Source organism: Struthio camelus, chromosome 1 (genome assembly GCF_040807025.1).
Source record: "Struthio camelus isolate bStrCam1 chromosome 1, bStrCam1.hap1, whole genome shotgun sequence".
NCBI classification, from domain to species: domain Eukaryota; kingdom Metazoa; phylum Chordata; class Aves; order Struthioniformes; family Struthionidae; genus Struthio; species Struthio camelus.
In genome coordinates, this window is record NC_090942.1 from 197,907,077 (window position 1) to 197,931,349 (window position 24,273).

The 24,273-nt window shown below is 42.4% G+C and overlaps 1 protein-coding gene across 5 annotated transcripts in view; it reads left to right on the plus strand.

The window, feature by feature from the left end:
• Positions 1–586: 586 nt before the first annotated feature.
• LOC104151566 (probable tRNA methyltransferase 9B) overlaps positions 587–24,273 on the plus strand; it is a 51,973-nt gene continuing 28,286 nt past the window's right edge. Inside the window, exons 1-2 of one of the 5 annotated variants that reach the window (XM_068930082.1) lie at positions 587–646; positions 23,412–23,587. The gene's annotated coding sequence lies outside the window, so the exon portion shown is untranslated. Of the gene's footprint in view, positions 647–683; positions 756–1,302; positions 1,377–3,826; positions 3,865–23,411; positions 23,588–24,273 lie in introns of those variants that run through there. The other 4 variants (XM_068930081.1, XM_068930084.1, XM_068930085.1 and 1 more) reach the window with 4 other exon arrangements.

Consider the following 24,273-nt stretch of genomic DNA (forward strand, 5'->3'; position numbering starts at 1 on the left):
TATAGTGATACTGTCCTGAGGTTTTTTTCCCCATGCCCTTTCAATTTCGCAGGGCTACGAAAAGGGGTGGGGAAGGTTTTTCGCAGGGTTTTGTTCCGAGTCCAGGTTCAAAGGGGGAACGTGGGGAAGAGCTGGAGGAGGCAGACGAGACCTCCCAGGCAGTTCAGGCAAGAAGTGTACGTAGCCGCGGGGCTTCTCGGAGGGGCTCAGCCCCCGGATCTGCGCCGGGGCAGGAGCCAGGCTGGCATTTACAGCATGAAGAGCCGCCTGCGGCCCTTCCTCCCTCAGGTCCTGAGGGCGCTGGGACTGAGCAAAGGTTTGTCGGCACGGAGAGAAGCAAACCTAGCTCCTAGCGGGGGCCACGTCAAGGGCCCGCAAGGCAGTCTAACGCCGATTGCTGGGTTAACCAGCAGATTTATCGGCCGCTTTCTGCGAGCGCCTTCCCAAAGTGGTGGTAAGGGCGCTGAGCTGCGGGGATGCGGGCGGCCGAGGGCAGCCCAGGCCCGGGCAGGAGGCAGGCCCCGCCGCTACGCCCCAGCGGGCCTCGACCGGCTCCCCGAGGGCAGCCGAGCGACGCCACGGCCCCAGAGGGAGAGGGAAGGAGGGAGGCAGGCAGGCAGGGCGGGCACCGCCCGGCCGGTGCGAGGTGGGTGGCGGCTGCCGGCGCGGTCGGGGCGGGGGCTGCCGTGGGCCGGGCAGCGCCGCGGCCCGGCGGGCGTGGGGCCCGGCTGCCGGCGGACGGAGGAGGTGCAGGGGCAAGTGCTGGAGGGCCGGGCCGGGGAGGGGGAGCGGCGGCTGCTGGGGGGCGGCGGGGGAGGCGGGAGAGCGGGGGCCGGCGGCGGCCTGCGCCAGAGGCGCGGGCGAGGAGCGGGAGGGCGGCGGTCCCGCGTGGGCGCAGGGTTCGGGCGCTGGCAGGGTGGCCGGGCCCTCGGCGGCACTTCCTTCAGCCTGGTCCTGCCCCCCCCCGCCCCCGGCACCTTTGGGGGTGCTTCGTCCTCGCCGGCAGAGGAGTGTGGCCGGGCAGATGCCTTGGCGCGCTCTGCTGTCACCTGCGCTCCCTGCCCGCCTTTCCCCGGGTCTCCAAGCCCTGTGTTGTCTGATTTGGGGGAACAGACCTTCTCTGCCCTATGCTGCGATATGGTCGGGGGCTTCTCTAGCAGGACGGACACTAGGGAAAGTTTAGCTTTACATTTGCCCTTGCGTTTTCTTCTCTTTCTTTTCTTTTTTTTTTTTTTTTTTCATTTAAACATCCTCATTTTACTGCCTGGTATGTATTTGTTTTCCCCGCTAATTATTCTTCCAGCAGGAAATCTGTTTATAGAGTATGAGCTGTCAGATGTCACTGCGTTATTATCAGGAAACTGTACTGCTGTATGGTAAGAAAATGCATAATTCAGGCCACACTGATCCATAATGTTTGCATATTTCCGCGCGCATTTGCATTTATGAATCTGCCTTCCATTTGGAGCATTGCCAGTTGTGCAACTGCCTGACTGAGGAGGGAGAAAGCAGGTTACAGGAAGGAAAAAAACTCAGTGCCTGATCGCCTGTCCCTTTCAATACAGTAAAACTCACTCTTAGCTCGTGTTTCGGGAATTAACTATGGTGTTTATGTGGGCAAGACCAGAGCTGATCTTCCATTGTCTCTAAAATAGTTTGCGTTCTCTATTACGTGGTGTTTAGTTGAACTTAATAATAAAACAGTAGTCATAAAGACCGTGCCTTGATGCAACGATACTAAGTTATCATCTGTTGATCTTAGTAAACCAAAGTCATTTAAATTTCTCTTTTAAAAAGGGCATGTCAAAACACATCTAGAAGTCAACAATATAAAATATGGAACAATTCTTTATTGTTATTCCAAGGTGTACAAACCAATTAACAAATTTGCTACCGGGAATCAAGTCCAACTATGTATGACGCTGTATGACAGTTTTTTGTGCTCATTCTGCTTGTTCATTTTCTCTGTTGCTCCTATAATTTACTAGAGTTTATAACATTAGCCTTGTTATTCTTTAAACAATTTTAATAGTTATTTTCTACATTTTTACACATATCTTTGTGAAACATAGGTTATATATATATATAAAAGTGTGCACACGCATACACAAAAGATAGATGCATAAGGAAAGGTAACCTTATAATTAAGGTACAGGGCTTCAGAGGCAGAGGATCTCTCCTTATATTCTGCTTTACGTATTTTCTGTTTGACCGTAGGGGTAGAGGTTAATGTGGTTCATTTTCTGTCCTGATCAGTAAAATAATGATCTAAATATATGCCTGTCTTCCAGAAACATTGTTTACTGTAAGCCATTTCCTCTGGCAGTAACCAGAAGAGGCACACACTGATTGATAGTTATTTTGTTTATTATCCCGGGGCGAAAACTATCAATATGAAATCTAGTCCACAAAGAGTGTTCTTTGACAATAGGCATTAGCTGACGTGCGTCTGCGCTGTGTGTGATGCCTTTGAAAGGGGTAATTTCACTCCTGCGCAAGGGCTTACGTGGTTGGTCGCGTGATCAGTCAGATCTGGAAACTGATCTGACTGAAAACTAACCTGGCAAAACACAAGAACAATAACATTTCTGGCTAGATGAGCTCCTCAGTGTGGCTTTAATGCTGGCAGAAGGGATTGGGCAGGAACATGCAGTTTGAGGCGGGAGGGAAAGCGGTAACCGTCATTTTTGCAGTAGTGTGTGGGTTTAGGTTGTCTTATGCTGGCCGTGAAGCTTCACTTTAAGGCAAATATGTTATGGTAGTTTATATATTGCAAACTATTTGTTGAGGACTCCCTGATCATTTTTCATGGGCTTACAATTACATTGCTTGTTTTGCATTGTCACTTTGCACTCTGTGCTGCTAGGTCAAAGACCCACGCAGACACTACTGCTGCAAATAAGTGCACAAAAGAAGAGATGTTGCAGAAAGCGTTTTTGAGCAGGCTGTCTGCACCACAGTATTCTGAAGTGTAAAATGCATATTCCGTTTCAGGTTGGCTATGACAGACTGTCTCAAAAAAAAAAAATACTAGTTTGCATTTTCTGTCAACTTTAATATAAATGTGACAATTTAAATATAATATTAAACTATGATTTCCATGTGGATTAAGAAAATCTATGTTACATTTTATAAGAAGTGAGATATTCTAGTAGCATGTCTGGCATGTAACGGTCATGTTTATTTAGTATTTACATTGTGGTTTTGTAGAGAAGCTTACCTGGTTGGGTACCATTCTGCCAGGCCCTTTGGGATATATACTAAACATCCCCATAGACTTTGCAAGCTAAAAGAGTGTGTAGCAAAACAAGCAAGAAGTCCAGGGCTGGGGAACATGTATGCAAGATAACAGAGGTAGCGTACAATTCTTCTTCAGAAGTAGTAAGGATGCACATGCGCACATACAGTGTCTTCTTTTCAAGTGAACCACAGTGATTCAACTTTGGTCACATCTGGAGAACTTCACAGGACATATGAACACCAGGTGGCCAGTGAGAGAGGTTCTGATGGAGTTTAACGTGGCATTGTGCCCAGGAGCGCTGTCAATGGGCTAAGGCAGTCAACCTCAATTTATACAAATCCCCTGTATGCTGTGAAGTCTCTCCTAAGGTGTAGGTGGAAGAGAGTGGAAAGCTGCCAACATCTGTGTGTTCTGTTTTTTTTTTTTTTTTATTAAGATCTTGAATATACGTTTCGTGCCTGATTTATTTTTATTTAAACATTATGCAACACTGCAATGAAAATATGCAGTAAGCCTCAACCAGACACTGTGTTTTGCCTCCTAGAATCTCAAATCCTGACTTGCATGAAATATCATCACAGAGCCCTGGAAGTTACTGTACCCAGGACTGGATCAAAACTAAGGTGAAAACCTGGTACCCTTGTGATTCGTAGCCCAGCTCCTGGGAGGCTTCTTGTTCCGGGCTTTGCCGTGTTGCTGTTTTCAAAGGCTGAATCCCAACAATTTCCACAAACTGTTCCACTCCTGCGGAGTGGGTTGCTATAGAAATTAACAGGACTAACATCACTGAGAAGCCTACTAGAGAGCACTATACAAGGGGATGGGGTGGAATTTAAGAAGTACAGCATGTAGGGGATTAAAATCTTTCTTTGGAATCACGTGCGCAGTTCCTCTGGGCTTCAGAGTTTGGCCCACTGAAGAAAGATTGGGGTTTTGTTTTCAGTGCATTCTACAGAAATTTGATGCAAATGAAATGAAGCAAGATCCCAGTAAACGATTTCAAAATTGGTCTCTCGGAGTAAGGTTGTATAGACGTACACGTCTGTATTGAATTAATTTTTGTTAATAATGTGTAGCGGAAAGATATGATTATAATGGAACTGAAGAGGTTATTGAAGCATAACGCTTTACATGTTTGGGATAGGTACAGTTTGCCGAAAACCTGAAGCAACTATGGTGTGCAGAACATTTGGATGGAAAAATATTGCCATGGCAACAAATTACTTTTATATTCACATAAAGCAAAAATAGATCTCTCTCTCCCTTTGTGGGAAGCACATATTTTAAAGTGCATGAAAGATTAAAGGTGATAGGCAGAAACAGCTGCATGAATATATTTTCATTTTTCTTCATTTGGTTTATACATATTCTGTGTATGTCTGAAATGCAGAAATAATTTACAGATAGAAGCATTTTACAGCTAGAAAGCAGGAAGAGCTTCGGAAAGGGGAAAAAGTATAATATAGTCAGAACTACTTATTCTGATTGTACTATGGCAACATCAGAATTTAATTGATTAAAACAAAATATTACCAGTGCCATTCAAAAAGGTGGAAGGAAATCCTCTCTCTGTGTATCCAACAAGGCCAAAATCATTTCATGTCCATAATTTGGGCCATATTTTTGAAGAGACGATATATTTTATTTTAGATCAGTCAGGTACATTGTCAAATTCAAGCAGCGGTCCTAGTGGCAAGATTTATTGATTGCTTCATTTTTACTGTGTATTTTTTCATTTAGAAGGCATGCTGCTTTTACATTTGTGAAGGTGAACAGCTTCTGGTCCATCTATATGCCTCAGTCTATGTTGTCTCCAAAGGAGGTTTAATATGTCTACATTGATACGTAAGGTCTATCCTGAGATCCCCCTCAATTATTCTGAGACACGTGAGCTATCTTACACCATTTGTATCTCGCTTCGTAACGCACAGCAAAGCAAGCCCACATTTCGTGCTTCTTATCTGCAAAGTAGGGGCTTTCTTGGAACTGGTCCGTGAATGTCTTGACTCCTTTTCCAGCTGGTCTCTTCGTATGGACAGCAGAGACCTGTACCAGAGAAACTGTCCCTGGGTATCTTGGAGAGACCTAGGTGGGGTAGTCCAAAACAGGCAACACATGCTCTAGCAGTGAAGCAGTGTGGATGATCAGAGGTCCAGTCCTTTAGCTTTGTCCCTGGCTCACTTTAGCGATGTGCTGGCACAATAGCCACCATGCTTGTACTCATCAACAGACCTTGGACGTGGCTTAGAGAAGGCCTAGGGCAGGGGCTCTCTCAGTCAGCAGCACGGATGCAGCCGTCTTGTACTGAGGGGTAACAGGTTTTTGTGTGGCTGTTGGGTCTCAGTGGGCTGTTGTGTCCCAGCTGGCCCCAGCACCAGCACAGTCCTAAACATTTGATTCACTGCTGTTGACTGCAATACTAGTACCACTAGACATGATTTCAGAGCACTCTGGTCAGAATAACCCACATAAAGAGTTACATATTTTTTTAAAAATCTGTGGCTAGTTTATCCTGAGTTTGGCAAGAAAATGCAGTTGAATGAGGCCTGTGCGGTGAGCCACAGTCTGGACAAAATTTTGGTAGTTTACATTTTCTAGCAAAATTGCCAGAAGATGTGTGTTGGACTCCATTCACAGCTACAGTACTTTCAGTACATAAACTAGCTATTTAAAATTTGACTGTAGCCACACAGTCCACAATTGTGCCTTTGGATGCTGTGTTGACATACCCTCCATTATGCTGATGCAAACTTGTTTGCATCAAAACAGCAGAAATGGGTTAGAGATATTTTTATATAGGCAACCCAGAAAGGGATAGGAGAGAGATATCATGTGACCCTTCCTTAGTGCAGTCCTCAGAACTGTAGGACTGTTGACTTCTCTATCTTCCTCCTTTTTTTTTCTTTTTCATTTAGCTGGATCTTTGCCCTCTGTGTCCTCAGTTTGTTTTGTGCTCATAGATCTCAAGTGCAAATTTAGGCCTGTCACCAGATAAGAATGAATGGTCTTACATACCTCTCTATCTCCTATGACCTTTCTCTGAGAAAGAGGTGGGTAGCATACATTTCCTTTCATTTTTTGTGTCTGTCTTCTTTCCAGGAAGAAAGAAGATTAAGGAAAGCATGCAACGTGACACAGTGTGCACACAGATGATTAGAACATGTCTAGAGTAATTCACCCCACTTTCAGAGAGAAGAGGGTCAGAATGAGGAATAAATCTATCCTAATCTAATCTTAGTTGTTTATTCACAGAATCACAGAATCACATAATGGCCAAGGTTGGAAGGGACCTCTGGAGATCATCTAGTCCAACCCCCCTGCTCAAGCAGGGTCATCTAGAGCACATTGCATAGGATTGTGTTCAGGTGGGTTTTGAATATCTCCAGAGAAGGAGATTCTGCATCCTCTCTGGGCAACCTGTTTCAGTGCTCAGTCACCCTCCCAGGAAATAAGTTTTTCCTCCCTTTAGATATTTGTATACATTGATGATGTATACATCATCATTGATGATGATCCCCTCAGTCTTCTCCAGGATGAACAGGCTGAGCTCTCTCAGCCTTTCTTCGTATGAGAGTTGTTCTAGTCCCCTAATCATCTTTGTAGCCCTCCACTGGGCTCTCTCCAGGAGTGCCATGTCTCTCTTGCACTGGGAAGCCCAGAACTGGACACAGTACTCCAGGTGAGGCCTCATCAGGGATGAGTAGAGGGGAAGGATCACCTCCCTCCACCTGCTGGGAATGCTCTTCCTAACGCAACCCAGGATACCACTGGCTTTCTTGGCCACAAGGGCACACTGCTGGCTCATGCTTGACTTGTTGTCCACCAGCACTCCCAGGTCCTTCTCGGCAGAGCTCTTCTCCAGCAGGTCAACCCCCAGCCTGTACTGCTGCATGGGGTTATTTCTCCCTAGGTGCAGGACCCTGCACTTGCCTTTGTTCAACTTCAGGAGGTTCCTCTCCGCACAGTTCTCCAGCCTGTCCAGGTCCCTCTGAAGGGCAGCACAGCCTTCTGGTGTATCAGCAACTCCCCCCACCCCCAGTTCAGTATCATCAGCAAGCTTGCTGAGGATGTACTCTGTCCCTTCCTCCAGGTCATTGATGAATACGTTAAACAAGACTGGACCCAGGACTGATCCCTGGGGAACACCGCTAGCTACAGGCCTCCAACCAGACTCTGCGCCGCTGATCACAACCCTCTGAGCTCGGCCATTCAGCCAATTCTCAATCCACCTCACTATTCACTTGGTCCTGTCCTCTCACCCCCTCTCCATCCTTCCTTGTAGTTTTTTCTGAGTCTTTCAGGTTGTGCTTGACACTGGCTTTTTAATTGCTTGAGAAGAAATAGTGTTTGATGTGGCTATGCTGCATTTGTAGTGTTTTTCACCCCTTCTCTCAAAGTGTGCTCCAAATGGAGATGAGACCAGAGTATTTTAGTGGCAACTGGAGCATGAGCTCCCAGTGATAATGTAGTCACAGGTGGTATCTCTGCCAATGAGAAGTCAAATACACAGGTAGTGAATTTTCTGATTTTGTCAGCCAGAATCCATTGACTGCTTTATTATTGCAGACATTGCTGTGTATTAGTTCTGATGTAGCATTAATAATGCACCTGTGCATGATTAGTGCATGATAAGCATTCCTCTGCATTAGACATAAATCAGTACCATGGAAAAAAAGGAATTCAGGAGAAGTACTGCTACAGACTGTGACTAGCATATTCATTTATTCCTCTGTATTTGGTATAATCTAACAGAATTGCTGCTCAAGTGTTATTTTTTATTTGTTTATTTTAGTTAAAGCAAGTTTTTGCAGTTTTGCAAAACAATGAACAAAGGGATTTAGAGATTTATACATTCCATTATAAATACAGTGGCATTTCTGTGACCCTGTTTAGAAGAGTAAAGCTTCTATTTGTCTCCTGCTGATTCTGTCAACATTCACGCAGTAAGTTCAGTAGAAATCCCTCAGGTATTCCAGTGTCAGACCACAAAGTCATTTCTGCCTTTTAAAGAAAATATTATATTTTAAGGAACAAAGACTTTGGGGAATATTCCTGTGAAGTGGAGACTCGATGCAGCAATGCAGATGTAAAGAACTGAAAGGCCGGGCACAGAACTGACAAACAAGCAAAATAAAAAGAGAAAATATATATTTATACATCTTCTGAGTTCAGTTACCTTGGTGAAAATCTGCAGCAACTCCATAACTTCTGCCAAATTTTCTGGAGCAGCTCAGATTAAAGTATACGTATGCCTGAAGAAAAAATGAACAGCAGTGAACAAAGAGAGGAGAAACACCTGTGCCGGCAGCAGGTATCTGGAGAGGAAAAAAAAATGGGATCACGAGTTTCTTCCTTCCTTCTTTTCACAAATATTAATCATTTGGATTTATTCAGACGCACTTAGGCAAAATCCATTATTACAGATGTCAGTTACCTCTTTCATTTCCTAGTTTCCAGAGGATGCACAGCTCCCGCAGCCATGTTGTCTGTCTGCCAGTCAGCCCTTTACCTAGTAATTTGTTAAAATGCTGGCCGGTTTTAACCAAAATGACAGACAGGTGCCAGGCTCAGAGATACCATGTTCCTGCAAGTATGGGAAATGTAGTATGTGGATACAGGAAAGAGATCCAAACCCACCAAGGGACAGGTGGTTGCAATTTAGGCTTCTGTCCCTACTGAAAGGCAGTGACAGGTTGGCTATACCGTGTGCGTTTGCTGTCTGCCAGTCAGGGTACGGCTGTGCCCCAGATGAGCAACAAACCCCTCGGGAAGCGGCCTGGAGAAGCACAGAAGTGAGAGGTCGTGGCTCAGGGGTCCAGGTGGTTGTGAGGCAGCCGGGCACACGGGGCACCAAAAGGATGAGGTCCTTACAAAATACAGAGTGAAAAGCTTGTTGCTACAAACGTGAGTAGCAATTGAAGCGTACAAGGGGATACAGCAGGTGTATATGAAGAAAGGCATGGAGGAGAGTCAGAAAAAATGGCAGAGAAAGCAGATAAGAGGGCGTGAGGTAAGCGTGGGACAATACTGGTGCCTGTGATACAGTTCAGGCCCAGCTCACCGCCTCTTTAAGTATTGTCAGGGTTTTAATGGCTTAATGGCACAGAGTAATGGCAGAAAGGGTCTGAAGGATGGAAATGATTCCTGCTTACATGATAGAGCTGAATTTTATTCTGTTGCCTAAAGTTGGTGCTGAATTGCAAAAACAACAGAGGAGAGGACCACGATGGAGTAGGTTGCATTTCCCTGCTGCCGGGGCAGTAATAATTCTGCAGTCCATTACAGCCTGAAAACTGCTGAAACCTACCCCATGAACCTAAAGAGAAATTTTATCAGCCTGGGATTGGCAAAACAGAGCGCTTTCCAGCTGCGTGTTTTCCTTGCTGTGGTAGATGCCAATTACCCAGTGTAAGGGCATTCAGTATTTATAAAGCACCAACAAATATCATCTATAACAAGCTGGATGGTTTCTCAAATTAGAGTTTGCATTTGGATTTGGTTGTGTAGGATAAATTCTCATCATTGCATAATGAGGATAGGGCTGGTATCAATTCTGTATAATTTTGTTTTCATATTAGCTTTACAACTTGAAGTAGTAACTCTAACACTTCTAGAATAACATTGGCGTTACTCCTGGTTTTCATTGTGGAGTTAAGAAGACAGTGAAGTAGTTTTTTCTCTGTCTTTCAAAATGTATTTTTTAAGATTTTCCAATCTTCAGTCTCCTGAAAGGGTGCATACACTGATTTTTTTTTTTTTCCTATTTGGCTTAACTTTTGGGAGCCAACGATAATTGAAATTTCACACTCTTTAGCGATTCTCTTTGTGGCTTTGCAAAAGGGACGCACGCCCTTCTGAAGTTTCACGTGAGGAAACCAATAATAGGATATCATCTGGGGGTGAAAGCGTTCAGAGTCCAGATTTCAAATGCCGTTGCAGCCGAGTGTTTACTTGTCAGATCTGTTTTGTAGTCAGTGTTCAGATGCGTGTAATTTCTTGCAAGGGAGGGTTTTGGAACGGGAGGCCACGGCAGTAATGAAGGAAATTTGTACGGTGGTTGAACTGATAGTGTGAGTTTGAGGACTCCGCATTGTGAAGTCGACACAATGCCAACATTAGTATTCAGATGAAATTTAAGCTTCTGTGAGGAGGCTGTCAGGCAGTCAATTTGTCAAGATAAAATCTCAGTGTGTTCACATCCCCTGTGAGGGGCTCTGCAGCATCTCCGAGGGGAAGCGCAAGTGTTTTTTGGACCATTGACTGTGTTCATCCTTCGAGTGGGATCCCCGCCTTTCTCATGGGGGAACTTTTAGTTGTTGGTTCCCGTCCACACAGACTCTTGCCTGTATTTTCCAAAGATGCCTGAACAGTGTTTTAACTGGTTTTGGTTGAATGGTATGATTTTAGGTTTTCTAATGCATATGCATTCTTTCTTACTGCTGGCAGTCAGAAAGTTGTTGTAGCACAGCGATAGCAGCTCTCAGGGTGTTTGGGGTGCTGGGTCACGGACTGCGACCGTGTTGGTGCTGGCCACTGGTAAGCAGTGAACAAAAGCACTTGCAATTCACTTTCAGAGCCTTTTGCAGGCGAATGTGAATGGCCATGCTCCAGGGGCTGTTTTTTGTATCATCAGCCTGACGCTGTGCCCCAATAAGGAAAGCTGCAGCAGCTCTGAATAAATTTAATGCAGTTACAGCATTTCCAGTGCAATTGTGTTACCATTGTATAGCTGCAACCAGAATGAATATTTTATAACTAACACGAGCAGAGGGTGGTGTGCTCATGTCTACCATGAGAGTGGCCTGGACTGTGATTCAAGAAAAAACGCAGGGTTGCTGACAGACAGGAAAGGAAAGGAAACAGAGAGATGTGATCTGCAGCAGTCTCAGTACGTGGCCTAAGCACTGGCTAGTATTTTGTGGTGCCCAGATCGATTCTGTACTCGGTTCCTGGCTTTTAGCTGGCGTACTGCCTGTGAGAGAGGAAAGGACAAGGCTGGGAAGTCACTGGACCCTCTTTGCAATCCCTTGCTGCCTCCTTTTAATTCAACATCTCAGTAGCAGCCAGGCCATAGGCAGGCCTAGATGGAAGAAGGAGGTGAAAAAAGCTGGGCTCCTTTCTGAGCAGAGAGACTTCTTCATAGCAATCCAAGCATGGCCATATAGTTTCCTAAGAATCGTTCTGCAGTGGGAAGATAGAGACTTTCTCCCAAATAAGAAAATGCAGGGGTGTAACCATTTAAAGCAAGTGTCTCAGCAGGAGCCCAAGGAATTCTCATTTGGCCTATCCTGTGTGAGAGGCAGTGAAAAATAATCATCTTTGGCCAACAGTTAAGCGCTTCGTAATGTATACTCTGAGGCCCTCCTACACCATCACCCTCCTGCAATCCATGGCATATGCATTCAGGATGGGGAAAGCATAGCTCACAAAATCTTTGCAGAGTAATGGCAGATAGTGATGTGAAAACTAGAACACACCCAGCTGCTAAAAACTGTGTTTCTCTAACTTACTAATGTTCTTTGAAAGTATCTTCAAACTAGTGCATAAAGAAGAACAAACGGACATAGTTTTTCTCTTTTGAAAGGGTTTGATAAAGTTTTTACAGGAGATTATAAGTAAGCTTAATAACCATAGGGTAATAGATGAGGTCTTGTCATGGATTGAAAGCAGACTAATACATAGAAAATAAAATGGATGCAGTAATGAGCTGTCCATTCTAGGCAGGCAGAGGAGTTCATAGTGCAGTGTCCTTGAGGTCATCCAGCGAGCTGAAACGGTGAACAGGTTAAATAGTCATAGGGAAAATATGCTGACATAGTTACAGAAGTAAATCTAATCTATTAGATGGGTAATTGGCCAGCAACACAGATTAAACACTTCAGTTAAAATTTCGACCTGTTTTTTAAGTAGTTGAGCGTTAGGCAGGATTGCCTCTACTGTTGTTTATATTTGTAGATAATAAGCCAAATTCTCATTCACGGGTAAAAGATTTGGAGGGTTTTTTTGTTACTATCTGAGACTGTGTCAGTCAGTATGTGCCCTGTCTTCTTACAACCTGTCAGAAGAGTGGGTTTTGTTGGCTCGTTCGTGTGGCGAGGATTTGGACCTAACCCCACGTAGGCAGCCTGTTTTGCCTAAGAAGAAAGGGCTTGTGTTGGGAAGTGGCTAACTACAGGCGTACAGGGCAGGAGATGGGTGTGGGTGAAAAAATAAGTTAACTGGAAAATTGTTAGAATTCTGTTCGTATTACTAGTCTAAATTTAACAGATAGACAATTACTTTTTCCTCATTGACATGACAAGCATATTGCCTAGCCAGCATTCATGTATTAATTTAAAGGACAGGTATTTTCCCACGGGCATCAAGGAGATCAAACTAGGGCCCCGAATACTTCTATGTAGGATTGGTGTCACGGTGAATTTGATAAAGCTGGCATTTATATTTGAGGAAGGAATAGCACAGCAAGATATAGAGGATGCAGCACAATCAAAAGTCACATAGAATAGCTAGAAACAAGATAAGAACTGAAAGTGTTCCTTAAAATAGAATTGAAGTAGCCAGTTTTTGTAGAAAGGTGGCATCTATTTTTCAAAAAGAGACTGAATAGTCCTGTAGTCTGAAAAAGATTGAAATCAGGCCAATTTAAGATTAGTAGCATAATTTTTTAAACAGATAAATAAAATGTTCATTGTTATTAGAAAGCATGTAAAATACTTACATATTGCATATATTGTAATCATATTCTGTGACGTTTAACATGTGGATGTCTTTCTGTATATGTTTATTGCTTCATTCAGACTAGGGGGTGGAGAAAAATGAAGCTAAATTTATTCTAACTGATGATGATAGACATTATCACTCCCAGGAACACTGGAGAAACAAGTTCTTCTTTTGTCCTGAAGGGCACGTAATTGTCATGGTGTCACATACAAATTTCCCCTAAGGTATCTGACATATGCTGCAGTCAGAGCCAGACCTCTGAACAGGAAAAACCTTTGATCTCTGCCAGTGCAGCACTTGCTTTGTTTCTGGGATAAAACTTGGGCCTGCAGAAATGTTTATAAGCCATTACTGATATAATGTGATCTAAATTAATCTTGTTTTATCTGTTCCAGTTAATGATATTTTAAAATTTGGTAGTCAGTAGAGAATAAGTGTGCTTACAAGGTTTTTCAATTTTCCAAATGCATAACTCGAGTTTATAATTAAAGGAAAGGCACCTTTACTTTCGATGAAATAATTTTTTTGGCCTCCCAAGATATGAATTATACTGAAAGATTGAAAGTATTATAATTAACTCTAATTTACATACATAGTAGTGCTAGTGTAGTGTGCTGGTGGAATCAGATCCATTCATCCATGTGTCTTAGAATCTTTACTGCTGAGAGATAAAAGCAGCTTTCTCTAATATAGATGGAAGGGAGTAGAAAAAGGGGCGCTTTGTTCTATCTTTTTGACTTACAGTCCTGAGAATTGGTCAGTCTCTGTCATGAGTTAGTTGGTTCTGCAGCTCTTTTAATCAGTCTCCTGTGTGGCCCCAAAAAGTCATTCTTGCCATGGGAGATGCAGTGAAACATAACGACTTAGGCATGTTTCCTTTGCCCAAGCCACGAGGGTGGTGCCAAACCACTCACAGGAGCCCTTTCGCAAAAAGGCCAAGCCCTAGTCTCCTTTTTTTAGTTTCTTATTTTATAGAGTCCTTTGAACAGAGATGAGAACCCTTCAGAGGACTTACAGATCTGAAGATTCTATATTCTATTATTGCGAAAATATTTTTTCTTGTCTCACTGTATCTCACCAGGAGTTTCATCTCCTGAGTGGACTCTGAAAGTTTTATTGACTTATCAAGCTCTTATAGGTCATGATATCAAAAGTATCCGTCTTTTACAGACGTTTTCAATTGTCCTTGTTTCATCTAAGAGCTACTGTAGGAGACAATTCTTCCAAAAAGCACGGATGACTGTTTTAATAGAGGATATATATTTCAGATTCCAGGAAGTTTTAATATCTGTCTAAGCAGCAAAGGTTTTCTCTTCCCTTAGAACCCTGGATTGATGTCGTCCTGCATGGAGCAGACTCTTTGACATTGAACTTTTCTGATTATTTTGCCATACAAGAAGCTATAGACCGCTTTATTCACCGACTGGTCATTATTCTATTGTCTTTTCTTACTCCAGTGAAGAGGAAAATATAGAGAAAAATGATGAGAGATTTTGTTTTACCAATTATTCCTTTAATTTTAGCATATAATGTTACTGAATTTTTGGCACCCTACCTATCTTATCCCCTAGGCCAAGCACGCTGAATAGAATGGATTGCACAGGCAGGGGCATTACTATTCTTTGTCATCAGTTTTAGTCCTGTTGGGGACATGTAAATTTTCCTTTGGCTTCCAAAGAACCTTCTTTATTTTGACTTTTAAAACCATTTTTGTTCCAGAATGTATTTCCCACAGCACACTGTAATTTTTAAATCTCTTTTTATTTTTTTATATAAAGTGAGTGGGCAACCACTAGCAAATTCGAACTGAAGAAATAAATTACTAATAACTTCCACTAAATTATTTTCTCTTTCCTGTTGTGAGGCTTGTTTTGTTTAGTGATCTGTGTACTGAAACCATTTTAGAGCATTTGACAGTTAGCTTAATGGTCAGGATGCTGTAGTGCAATATGGCTTGCAGCTTTTTGTTTTCATATACCAACTAACAAATATTTTTCCAGATCATATCACATTTGCCTACTTATAAGAACTACTTTATGACTTCTCAATAAACAGAAGACCTACTTTGTTTATCTTTCAGGCTAATTTTTCACTAGCATCACCAATTTGGGCAGTAAAGAGATGGAGAGCACTTTCTAAGATTTTATGCCAGTATAAGAATGTTGGCTAGTTCGACCATGACAGGAGTAAAAAATAATAATTGGAAATGAATTGCTTTCATAGAATAATTTGGAAAATAATGATAATGCTGTTGCTGTTGTATTCTATTCTAAAATACATTTTTTTCCTAAACGTTACTTAGAAGTAATTGGAGCTAAATTCTGCACATAGCATGATAAATCTGCTTGCTCAAATACCTGCTAAGGTGGCTGAGAGATTTTGACCCTTCTCTATAACAAGAACCTGTCATCCTTTTCTAAAGAGAAAGACTCAACGTACATGTAAGTATGAAGTTGTATCTTTATATTAGAGTACACACACACACACACACACACAGAGACTGTGTCTTCCAGAGTAGGAATGTCAACATGCCCTAGCCTGCTGGGAACAGGTATCAGTAGCCCTTCCCCGTTCTGTGTCTCTTCCAGTTGAAGTCTCTTGAGACAGCAGAGATATCTTCCAAAGGCAGCAGGTGTCATGTGAAACAATATCAAAACAAATTAAGACGTTAGAAGGAAAGTAGGATGTGAAATCAATTGATAAGATTAACTACGTTAGAAAATAAGAAGGTGAAATCAAAGAATAAGATTAACTACAGTAGAAAATAAGAAGGTGAACAGACGAGAGAGGAGCAGTGAGAATGGTGTAACGACAGTCCAAGTTAATCCATGATAGGGAATGACCGCTGCGCAGCTGAGTTTCACCAAACGGGGTTTATTAGAACAGGAGTTAACAGTTGGTGATACAGAACTTTCCTGTTTGAATGTTTAGGGGAAAAATGAGATGAAATGAGATGAAGACATTCTGAGCGTTCTTCAGAGCTGAAGCATCTCTGACTCTTTCAGGGCTGCCTAGAGATTTTGAAAGCTGACCGACTGCTGGCAGGCCAGGTCTTTTCTGTAGTTTTAAAAAATGCAAACAATGAATTTATTTCTTCCAACTGTGATGCAGAGAACAGAGCTCTAACTTCTCGTAGATCCCTCCCCTACCTTTCTGTCCTGTCTTCCACCCCCCAACATACACTTCCCCACAGCAGCAACCAGGGCCATGGCTCTTTATTGCAGAGAGAAAAATTTCTAAGTTTTGCATAGTTTCAAATTTAGTTGTGAACCAAGGCTTTCATACACTGGAATTATATAAGCCTCTTTGTGTGAGGGACACAGGACTAACAGGGAAAGGACCTTCTGATTCAAGCTCAGGTTTCTTCTGTATGAAGCGCAGGAAATCACATAAGCTCACTGAGCAAAACATGGTCTTTAACTTAAGCTAGCCTTAGGTGCATGGGAGAGGACGGGATTCTCCCTGTACATGCCACTTGGATATTCAAAGTCCCAAGTCTGAGTCTTCAGTGACCTTGCATTAATTTTGACCACTCTCATTATATTGTTTGGTACGTTGGCAAGGAGATGAGAACAGTGTACAGATCTGTCTTGTCCTAAATGTACACAATGTACAGAAGGTTAGATGCACAGCTCATGTCAGTCAAAAATTGATACAAATTTGCGTCCGTTTAAGATTGGCCCATAGCTTTTTGGCTGGTATCTTTTACTATCTCCATATTCCGGAAATAACTACAGCTCACTGAACAGCTTTGAAATATCTGTAAAGCAGAGGAGTGTAGCAACAGCACTGATGGCTTCAATAAAAATACGTTCGGTGCCAGATTATGAATTCATTCGTGCTAGTGTAAAGCCAGAGTAAATCTGTTGATGTTCATTAGTGTTACTTTGGCGCTATATTATCAGGACACGGATTAAATCTTAGCTCAGAAGTGGCTCCATACTGCATTGCAATTTGTATGGATTCCCTTTTGTCTCATTTGTTCTCTTTAGATCATGCTTGTTTGGTTTGGCTTAGGGAAATAATTCAGGATTTATCCATAGCCCTTGGTAATTTTTCTTTGGTCCAAAGACAGTCATAGAGGCTTTGATTTTGTTCCGAAGGAGAAAGAAATAGCAGCAAACTACAATTCTGTTCTTTGTGTTTTATGAGCGAACAGACAGGAGCTCCCATTCTTTGGATTTCTAAGGGATTTTTAAGTTTTACTTTTTTAAGCTGAAAGATGTTGCAAAATGATGATCCCCTTTGTCTATTTTCATCCCAACAAGAAGAACCTTGGATCTATGCAAACTACCAGTTGCAGATACGTTAAATTCTGGAGTCCTGCAAGGTTGGGGCCTTTGCAACTCCTGTAGCTGTCAAAACATAATTCTAGCCAGAAATCTGGCAGCTTTGTATTCAGTATAATTCAAGCAACCACTTGGTATTGTTTGTATGTAAGGAACAAAACAATAGGCATTGAGACTTTATTATTGAAAGCAGCTGCAAGAGAGGAAGTCTTATAGCCAGTGGTTAGTTAGTAAATTCTGCCTCGGACATTTCAGTACTGCAGTGCACATTCTCATGATCCTTTCTGTGAGGCTGTATGTTATTTTGTACTGTCTTCTACCTTTTCTGTCTCATTCTTCCCTCAGGTATAAATTGTATTAAAACTACTGTGAAACCAAATTTAGAAATATCTGAAGCCCTACTTAGATTTTGTGGCTGTCTTGTGGGAATATGACTGCTTGTATAAACTGCTCCTGGAAATTTTGTGAGACGAGGATTGCAAAACCAGTTAGGGGAGGCTGTAACTGGAATTCATTATGAAAAATCCTGCCAACTTCAATGGAGTTGCATTTACTTATTTCAGAGGGCTTTAGCTGTTTATGGTGAAATCCCTCCTGCCTTACTGGGGCACTGCTACACTAAAATTTCATGTTGCTTGCTGTGCGGTAAGGAAGAAAAAGGAAGTCAGTCTACTCAACAGAACTGCAAATTTCTAACAGTGTCAACGGGGAAAAGTAGATTCCTCTTGAGAGCTTCACATGGAGATACCTTCTATCTAACTGCAGTGCCTCTGTCTTTTCACTGACTGTGCAGGGAACATGGGACTCCTTGCACGTTAATATTGCCTTGCTTAATATGCTTCTCCAGTCACCACCTCCAAGGGTGATGCGTTCTGCTTAAATTTGTTGTTTGGCTCTCTCAACTGAAAGCACTTGGAGCCAGAAAGGAATGTGAGATGTCTCCATTTTCCTGGGATCCACACTGCAAAACCCTTCTTCTGAGGAAACTGCACAGCAGAATGAAATATCAGAGCCCAACTTAAGCAGAGCAACTGAGTACTTTTCAGAGCACTTCTTCAAAAAGATGATGGCTCTGGCATCTAGGCTCTACTCAGCCTCTTTGCTCTAGAGTGTGTCCTAACGACAAGGTAATAGGATATCCTGGGTGAAAACACTGTGCCTTTTGAAATCTTGGCTGTATCTGCAGCGCTAAATAAAAGGTACGGGACAGATCCCTGGCCCTGGTTCCAACACTGACTGGTTTGTATCCCTGCTGCTAAGGGCCACCTCTTTATAGCATGTGGGACTTAGAGAATGCCAGTTAGAGCATCAAAACCCAGAGCCAGGGAGTAAATTAGCAGTTACACAGCATGGATGTACCTGAAAGTTATATCTACACTATTAAAGAGAAGAGGTCAAGACAGTAGTCCCTGGCCCATAGGCCAAGAGGCATAGGCCAGTTGGTGTTCATGCTGCTTAGCACTAGCACTACACAGCCCAGGACTTTAGCTATTTTCTGAGTCCCAAATGATGTTTCTGTGACTATAAGCCACAATTGTTACTTCTGTGTGGTTTTTTTTAGTTCAGTATGTCTGTAGTAATGTAAGGGATATGCTGCAGCCCTCCCAAGCAGGTTTTAATAGCATGACGCAGGAGGTGTGTTGCATGCTCTGGAGTATGGTGTAAGGGCAGCTGGATGGATTTGAAGTTGCAAAGCCTGCTAGGATAGTGGATGGAAGGTGCAGTGAAGGGAAGGAAATTTGGTGGGGTCTTGTTCTTGCAGCCTGTTGGGAGTGGTTTTTGGAATAAGTATTCCCCAGCTGCACCTTGGATTTTGTCATGGAGAAAACTAGTTTGAGATGTCAAAAGAAGAGGCAGGGAGTCAGCTAAAAGCAAAGCAGTCTGAATTATCGAGGTCCAGTGACTGGGGTTGCTGTTTGCCTTCCTCTTTTTTTTTTTTAGCAGATAGAGCATTTTCTTTGCTATTTGGCAGATAAGAATCATGTGAAATCATTCCACTTACCTAGCGGTCAAGGTGCTCAGCTACAAGGAAGCCAAACTGGGGTTCATGGCCCAGGTCCCTGATGAGTGTTGGCATTTTACATTAAAATTAAAAACAAAAACCATCCCTGGAGAGGGATTAGAAAGCTACATTGAAGTGGTTTCTAGCTCAGTTCCGTAGCGTTCAGTATCGATTGTCTGCTCTCTGCTGGACTCTGAATTCTTGCATTCTTGCTGCATGCTGGCTCCACTTCTACGGGAGTATACAATATTTGCTCCCTCTACGCTCCCTTCCGTCCGTGCATGCTGGTGGGGATGGAGCATACTGTGGGCTAAAGAGATCAGAGGGCCCGATCAGTGCTCTCAGCGTTAGACCGTTATACTGAACGTGGGAAGCGGCAGTGTTACAACAGCTGAGATGATAGATTGGCTGTGGCCTTGATCAGATCTTGTATTTCAGGCTTCTCCAGGGTCAACTTTGAGTTGACATACACATCTGTCTAGCCTGGACTGATGGTTGTGCCACCATTCAGAAGGTCCTCAACAGTCTGGAGAAACGGGGCAACAGGAACCTTGTTTATTAGTTTGAGGAAAGGGGGCAGAACTGTAGGCAGAGGGTCCACTAGCCCTGGTGGCTGTGGCATGTGTGTGTACATGCAACGGCTGTGCTGCTACACAGCTCTCCCCAGGCCTCCTTGAGAAGCACACCTGTGCCCTCTTCGGGATTTCAACAGCATCGAAATTCTAGCAGTAATGTTGTGGGGTGGTGGGTTTTTTTCCCTAATGTGTTGGATAACGTTCTCTTTTCTGGCTTTAAAGAGATTAGAGTACCCATCCCTCCCAGACTTTCGTCTGTTTATGTTGTTTTTGTGTTTATGCATAGAGTTTTCTTGTCTCTTTCTTTCTCACATGCTTGCCAGGTAGCCATTCTGCCATTTCATCCTTCTTGGCTACCATTTCTGGCTGGATTCTCTGCTATAAACACTGTAGTTAAGAAGAAACAGGAACAGGGGGAGATGCTTCTAGCATTTTAGAATGGCTCTTGAAGCTGGGCAGCTGCACCATTTCTAAATGAATGTGATGTTTTATTAGCAGTCTAAACCAATGCAGCTTGATGACACTTCCATACCTGCTTTGATGTTTAATTTTCTCTGTGTTTTTTTCAAGTTATGCAGTGAAAATAAGGTAGAAATAGAGGTGGAGAAAGGAAAATTTGTTAAAATTACGCTAAATCAAGGGCTAAGAAGTTAACTATTATGAGGCCAAAACTGCACCGTCACAACAAAAGTAAATATAGCCCCCAATTTGACTAAAATTGTGCAACTTAATCTATTATTATTCAGATGACCTATTTACAATGCAAGTAATACAAATTTTAGGGAAAACAAATCTATTTTAGTTTTTGTTCTCAGGACAGAATATGAAGCAAGGATCTCCTATTTTACCTCCATGCCGAATGTCCCACAGGCCAAGCCTGGCCAAGCAGGAGAGCTGTGGACTGCAGACCTTCTGCCCCAGCTCAATCATCAGCAGTCTACATAAATATCATTTAAGCATGGATTAGACTGTTTTTCCCTCCACTTTGAGTAAAACCACAATACTTAAACCTATAGTCCTTCACTATTGAATTACTGTCAGTGGTTCACGAATACAAGCTCAGGATCAGATGACGTGCATGAGAATGAAGATGACCAGTGCTAGTGTAGATTGCTTCTGTCAGAAAAGCACAGAATTATGAGGAGATATGGGACATGCACAGGTGGCAGTGCTAATTTATAGCAGTAGATCAAGAATGTGATTGTATCAATAAGTTAAGACCCTGATTTTGTGCAAGAGGACAATGGAACACATCCTACGGAGGCGCAGGGGAGAAAGTCACTAATATGAGCAGCTAGCAATAATTTCCTGCTTTAGTTCATTGTCAGCTAGTTTAGTGAAGATGCTTGAGCTATTCCCATGAGAACTAGTATTTTAACCTTTCTCTTTTATGACTGCTTTGAGCCTAGGCTGGGGAGGAGAAAGGGGAAGAGAAGGTGTAAAATGTCGCGTCAGGAGGGAAGCTGAGCAGTCTGGCTGCATTGCCCACCCGGCTCCATTTTGTGGCCCAGGGAGAGCGCAAAGGCCAGTATATTCATGGAGATTTCTAATGAGGAGGGCAGGCTAGCAGTCCTGCTTTTCCACAACAGTGTCTCCCTAAATCCTAAGCAACAGGGAAAGGATTGAGATGTGAAACTTTGGTGATCCAGAGGAAAAAAAAAATCTCTATGGAAGATGTGCCTATGTTGGTGTCTCTATTAGGTAAAATCTAAACAAACCTATCTATACCTCTTTTCAGACCCTTTTGTAAAATCTGTCTTTGACTGTAGGGTCTGTGAGGATGGAAAAGAACAGAATAACAACATTCCATGTCTACTCACCCAAATTGCGCGGTATGGAGATCACAGTGCTACAAACAGATGTATTTCCAAGCACACAAGTGGCTACTTACATCATGAGACTATCAGGCTTAGAAAATACAGCTGATTTATTCTGACTTACTTATATCATGATGCCATACCTGATGCTGTGAAAATATGGAAATATATTGAAAATATATTGAATAATTGAAAATATACAAATATAGAAAAATATTGATTGGTTAATTTCAATGAAGTATTATAACTGTATGTTCTCTTTTTGTTTGCTATAAATTGTAAAACCAGTTACTGGTTTGCAATCAGGAAATTATCTGAGTTTTGGGGAGAAAAAGTATTGAAACCACATTTTTCTGTGGAAATGCCATAGATGATTGAAAATCTTTTGGGCGTTCCGATTGCAAGAGTTAGCTCACTGAGCAGTGATCAACATATGTCATTTCTTGGCATTATTTGTCTTTGTTCATAATTTGTTGGGTTTTTTTTATTTGGTTTTCAACAGAAAGTTTTATATTGAAAATTATTTCACAGGATGCCGCTGTCCCCATCAGGCCCTGAATTGTAAAATGGTGTCATGTACTGTTTTGTTCAGCTGACTAACTGCATCTACATCTATAAAATGATTCAGTCTTCAGTTGCCAGAGGCTCATCTTATTATTTTCTTCTCCTTAAATAACTCTTTACATAAAACATTGAAAATGTAAATGTGATTCATTGGTTATTGACTTTTTATAAACTGTTATCTTTCTGAATATATTTCAGTTCTTGAAAGGTGAAGACTGTAAATATTAGCACAACTAATGGAAATTGTATGCATAAAACCTTAAGCACAATGCTGGATATTTTTTCTTTTTTTTTTTTCCAGCAGTACAGTTCCATCTTAGTACCTTGGGCTTGATGGGATAAGGGGAAAGATTCGGCCATAATTCGGCTTGCAGAATATATTTTTAAACGTCTCTGGAGCGGGGAGAAGGAAGTGCTAAATTCATAAGAACTTTGGTTTAATAGTTTCAATTTTATACTTTCCATTTGTATAATCGGGTCAATTTTATAAAGGCATAAGTAGCACTAGAACGTTCAATCCAGCATAATCCAATTACTATTTCACTCTCTCAGGCATGTCTTACTCTTAGATAGGGAAAAAATCACCGAGTTTGATTACTGTGGATTTGCATGTACACTTGGTACCATAAGTAATCTATGTTGTGATATTTTGCCTGTGTTTTCCTATGTACTGAGAGACTATCTCAGTGCTGTGATATGGAAGGAGATGATAGTTTTAAAAGGTTATTTCATAAACTGTGAAAGGAGTGCACTTGCTATAAGCAAACTTGTCAATGTCAAACAGCTGGCGTGATATACCAACATGCAGAGTTTGATTTAAGTTCATGGTATTCTGTATGACAAAGAAGCTGATTCTTATTGATGATTTCACAAAACGCTGCAAGTCTGACTCCCAGCCTGTTTTAATGGAGGTGCATTTTGGGGAGTGATTCAGCTGGACAGTGGTGTCCCCAAGGCTCTGCACTAGTTGTCTCGGTTTTTGATGCTTGCATGTTGTCTGCCATGCTGCTATTAAGTAACGCTAGAAACCAGTATAATCAGAGCAGACACGTTTGTGCTCACTTCCTTACTGTTAATAGTAGAAACCTACTGCAGGCTGTGCGGCAGCACCAGGGCATGGCACTAGCCTGTCTGATGGAAGACATGTTGTTACCCTGGCACGCTCGAAGGAGATGTTGCATCAGTGTGAGCATTCCTTTGCAGGCTGGTTTGCAAGAACAGATTGAAGTTCTTCTTTTGGGGAATTTTCTTCTGTCCCAGTCACAGTGATAACAACCCTGGACAGCACTGGTACTCTAAGAAATGCAAAGATGCGTCACCGTTGAAGTTCAGTTGTGCAAGTCCCCCTTACAGCAACATCTCTGTGTCAGAAGAAAAAGGTATGATGATACAAGCTTGGTTTATTACTTACAGCTGTTGCCAACCTGTGTTTGCAAAAATTATCTTCAGATGTCAGAAGAACTGGGCAGGCCATGAAATTTTTGTTACAGCTCCAGCTAAGGAGAGTATATTACAATAGACCCAGCAGCACTGCTTCTAGAGGTGGCATCCCCATTCCCGCCAGTGAATTTTTCAGCTCTAGGCGTATGAAGTTTATTTTTGCTCTGCATTAGGATTTGGTGGAGGGGCTTCTTCTGTTGTTTTTAAGGCTCTAAATTTGCCTCTTTCCTAGTTTGCTATGAGAAGGCTGTTGTTCCTTCCATATATTACATTTACTTAGACACTTGCGTTGGGTTGCTCGGAAGAAATGTGTAGCAACGCTACATCCTCAAAGGATTGAGATCAACACACCGTTTCAATGCTCTGCAGGCTAGTGAGCTAGAAGAGATCTTTCTGTGCTTCTCTGACAGCAGTAAGAACAGGTGGAGAGGAATCTTATAACCAGATACTGCTGGGTCAGGGTCAGGGTAACCCAACCATTGCAGAAACAAGTGAGAAATGCAAGAATATAGCATTAATACTTAGCAGAAAGGTGGACTGGTATTTATTTTAACAGTCAGGTATCCAGCGGCTCAAATTTCATAAACAATGCTCGCCTCTGTTACTGAAGTACAGGACAAAATGT